Source organism: Gekko japonicus, unplaced genomic scaffold, assembly GCF_001447785.1.
Source record: "Gekko japonicus isolate JY-2015 unplaced genomic scaffold, Gekko_japonicus_V1.1 scaffold496, whole genome shotgun sequence".
Classification (NCBI taxonomy): Eukaryota; Metazoa; Chordata; class Lepidosauria; order Squamata; family Gekkonidae; genus Gekko; species Gekko japonicus.
The window spans coordinates 556,563-560,943 of record NW_015167547.1 but is presented as its reverse complement, the minus strand read 5'-3'; positions in this window follow the sequence as shown (position 1 = coordinate 560,943).

Below are 4,381 nucleotides of genomic sequence, written 5' to 3'. Positions count from 1 at the left end.
GAATGTGCAATCGCCAAGGTCTGTGGGGAAGAGCAGCCGTCTGGCCAGGGACACCACGGCGGTGCCGCAGGAGGCCAGGAGGAATCCCCGCTTCTTGCCTTCATCGGTGACGTCGAAAAAATCTAGCGCGGACTTGGCGCCTTGGACCCAGGAGGCCCAGTCTTGCGGGCGGGCTGTGTCGAAGGGCGGAAGCAGCCCTAGCCCCGGAGCGGTCGCCATCGTGCACGTCGGAGGGGTTGCGGGAGAAGCGGTCTCGCTGCTGGATGGATTGCTCATCGGATCGGCTGCTTCGCGTTCTCCTGGTCCCTCGCAACGGCCCGGCTCAGATGCGGCTGAATCCCATCCTCGTCGCCACTGTTATGTAGTGGGTAGCCGCATGGATGGACGACAGACAACGACGTAGTGCATAGCACGCTTTATTAGGCACACAACAAGACATGTGGACAAACGGCCGGCAGGCCAACTATACACACCTGGGGACGCCCCCTGGTCACCATTGGTGGGTTTGAATCCCCCGCCATGGCTCCCATTGGTTCCCCTGTGGAGGGACTAGAATCCTAGTCCCCACTGTCTTCCAGGACTGAAGCTCAGGTATGTGCGCTGACCTCCGGTGGCGGTCAGTGGACACAACAGACTGAAGCTGCAAAAAGAGCAAAGAAGTTGCTGAAATCCTTCCCTTCTTGTGCTGGGTCTCTGGGAAAGCCACCTCCCCAGTTCTTTTCCCCTGCTGGGACTCCAAGGCTTGAAGGCACTCTTACCAGGAGAAGAATGGATGGATTGAAGCAATTTTGGAGAAGAAAATAGGATCAGAAGAAAAATTTAGAAGACTTCTGCTGACTGTTTCTGCAGTTTAATAGTCTGATCCTAAGTAGTGTTACACCATGTCATGCCCCAGGGGGGGTCTCCATTTTCTGCTGCCACCACCCTGAACTTCGGTCCCTTGAGAAGGCCCAGGGTACCTTCCCACCCTTCAAATTGCCCCTTTGTAGCCGAGAAACATGAGCATGATGACCAAGTCAGAGAAACAGTGAAACCGGAAGGGTTTATTTTTACAGTACAGGGCATGGGGAAAACAAGACAAGACAAGGTGCTTTAACATACATAACAGTGTTCAAAAGGAAAAATAGAATCTAATGCAGCTACCTATTACTATTCCTAACTGGTTACTAGTTCCCGGCCCACAGCCTGCCTAACACTCACGCTGAGCCAAGTGGGGGATCTTTTCCTCTCACCAGACCAGGCCACAGAGAGACGACAGCAGTGAGATCTTTCTCTCCCCCAGACCAGCCTTTCCCCACAGTGACCAGGCCGCAGAGAGAGAGATGAAAGAACCCCGTTTTCCACAGTTAACAGCTAAAACCGCATCTCCTCACAGTATGCAACAGTCTCTTCATAGAATCTCTGTACTCTGATTGGCTATAGCCTGTTGCTAAGCCTTATGGGGATTGTAGGCTGTCTGCTTTCACTGTCATGCAGGTCTCTCCTGGGACCAGGCTGCACTAGGCCTTGCTCCCAATCCTGCACAGATCATGACACCCCCCTCTAAGCCAATTGACTTCAATGGACTTAGAAAGGTGTAACAGTGCTTAAGGTAGCATTGTAAATCAAACACATATTTGAGTATATTGGAATCCAGCACAATCTATGTTTTAATAGACAAGTACTGTGCTAATAAAATGCTTAAATTGTACAAGCAAGGATCTGGTGTCAAGATAATGAAGTTAGTGAAAACTGATCTTTCATCTTTTTAGAAGACTGATTCTTCTACAAGCCAGAACTTATGAAGTGTAATAAGTAACTGAATGAACCTAGAAGGATCTTTCTGTTGTGTTTCCTATTCATTTTGAGGGTTTTCTATGGAGAAGAACAAAGAAAGAAATAAACAAATCAAATTAAGACTAACAATACCTACAAGATGCACCTTCTGGTAACTAGCAAGTCAAAAGTGCGGACGAAACTAGTTTTTGCTCCATATTACAGTTCAGGAATTTGAAAATTTGAAAAATAACTAATAATTATCAGTACTTTCTACATTTCTTGATACTGCTAGTAGTATTCTGCATAAGCTAAAGTTGCTGATTATTCTAAAAAGCCATATACTACAAATTAGCTTTTATAGATCAGACCAGATGGTGTTTTGAAGAGAAGTTATGCTAAACTACTATGAAGGTATAGTTACTGGAATATTGTTTGGTGACAGATGTTTGTGGTGGTTTATGGGTTTTTAATTTACTTTATTGTAGCTTCATACTGCTTTTAAAACTGTTTGAAAAAATCATGCCTGTTCTCCTCAGAAAGTTTTAGTTCAGACTCTGATTGTTTTTTTCATTTATCTTTTTTTTACTGATTAAAGACTAGCAGTGCAGCCTTAAGGAAACATTTCTAGACGCCTCACTGAATAGACCTGAATAGATTTTTGGTAGATCTGGTTAGGATTCCTCTCTCAGTTGAGTAACAATGACACAACTGTCCCATTCTGCTCTGCAGAGCTTCTGTGGTGCGCAGAATAAAATTAAGGGGAGGGGCCATGGCTCAATCATAGAGCATCTGCTTTCCATGTTGAATATCTCCTGATGCAATGTTCATTTATTATTCTTTAAAACAGGAACAGTATGGCTATAGTGATCTTAATAACTACTAAAGTTTCGTCAAGATCTCACCAAGATCTAGGGTGGAGTCCTAGAAGTAAAAATAAAATCTGAGAATGCACCTGAGAGCTTTTCACTCATGACTAAATAATTACCTCCCCGTCAATGCTCCATCTAAGCTGTGGAGTCTTGTGGACAAAAATTCTACTTTGTGAGCTACTGGTATTGAAGTTGTGAGTGAGCAGTTTGGCTACTGCATAAATTAGTTTGCGCTGGAGCCATCCTTCCTGAGCTAAGACAAAATGTGTGAGCCGGAGGCTAAAAAAACTGTGAGCTAGCTCACACTAACTCAATTTAGAGGGAACACTGCTCCCCGTGTATGTAGTTATTTAGGAACTGGTTGCCTCTGGGCTCATATTTAACAGGATTTTCAAATATGAGCCCCAAATACCTTTTCTTCAGGGGTAGGGTTGCCTACTCTATGGAGAACAAAACCCTGTTCCTCTTAATTGGCTGTTATTTATATACAGGTGTGCTTCAGATCTACCTGAGCCAAAAATATACTCAGAAAATACCTTATTGGTATTTTTGAGTTTAATTCAGTTTCCCAAATGTATCTGGGTTTTCTTGGGAAAACTAGGGGGGAAATCATGAGAAAATCCTGGATATATTTGGGGATTACAGGTAGATCCAAAAACAGCAGAGAGGAAGGAGCAGATTTATGCCGCCTCTCAGCTGTGTATTGGGCTTCTACAGCAGTCCGTTTAAAGTTTAAAGGGACTGCAGAAGACAGCCCAAGGATCAGCTGTGCTGGGGGAAGCAGATTGGGGCTGGCTTTTCATGCAGCCATGGCAGAGCAGATCCTGGGGCCAGCTTCTCCTGCAGCATGATTTAAACCACACTGCTGGAGAAGCTATCCCAGACAGGTCTGTGTGCGGGCAGGGAAAGACCTCCCCATGGCACACAGATCCTGGGGTCAGCTTCTCCTGCAGCACAGTTTAAACCACGCTGCAGGAGAAGCCAAGCCAGCCCCAGGATCGGGCTGGCTTATTTTTTACCAGTGTTTTTCTTCTGGGGTCTATTATACCAGAAAACTAATTTCCGAACTGGTATTAGAAATGGCATTTCCATACTGGTATTGGGACCCGGGATTTTCCAGAAATACAGATTCTTCCCCCCCACCCCCAAGTACAATATATTCGAATCAAAATATACCATTTTTTTAATTCACACCCCCAGTTCATTCTCCTCATCCACCAACTTTCAGCTACCTTAAAAAAACTTTTAAAATAACTTAACCAGAATAATGGAAGAAGACAGTTACGTTTTATATGTGTGTGTGTCTGTCTGTTTATACACACTACTAGCAGTAAAGCCCATTGTGAAAGCAATACAACGAGATCTAGAAAGAGGCTCTGGGGCAGTGCTCTGGCTTTGGGCAAACAGTGTCAATTTGCTGTGGTGACCTCAGCAGGGTATAATGACAGAGTCCACTGTTTTCTTCAGAGGAACTGATCTCTGCTACCTGAAGAGCAGTTGTAATTGTGAGTGATCTGTAGCCCTCACCTGGAGATTGGCAGCAATTGTTACCCAGGACAAAATGGCTGGTTTGGAGGGTGTAGTCTATGGCATTCTACCTGTCTGAGGTCCCACCCCTCTGCAAACCCCACCCTCTCCATGCTCCAGGAGGCAGAAGCCTCCGGTCGCCCGCTCCCTTCTCCTCCCCCCCCGACTCCTGGGCCGGCAACTGGAGGCCGGGTCCCTTCCCCCCCACTCACTCCAGGGCCGGCAAC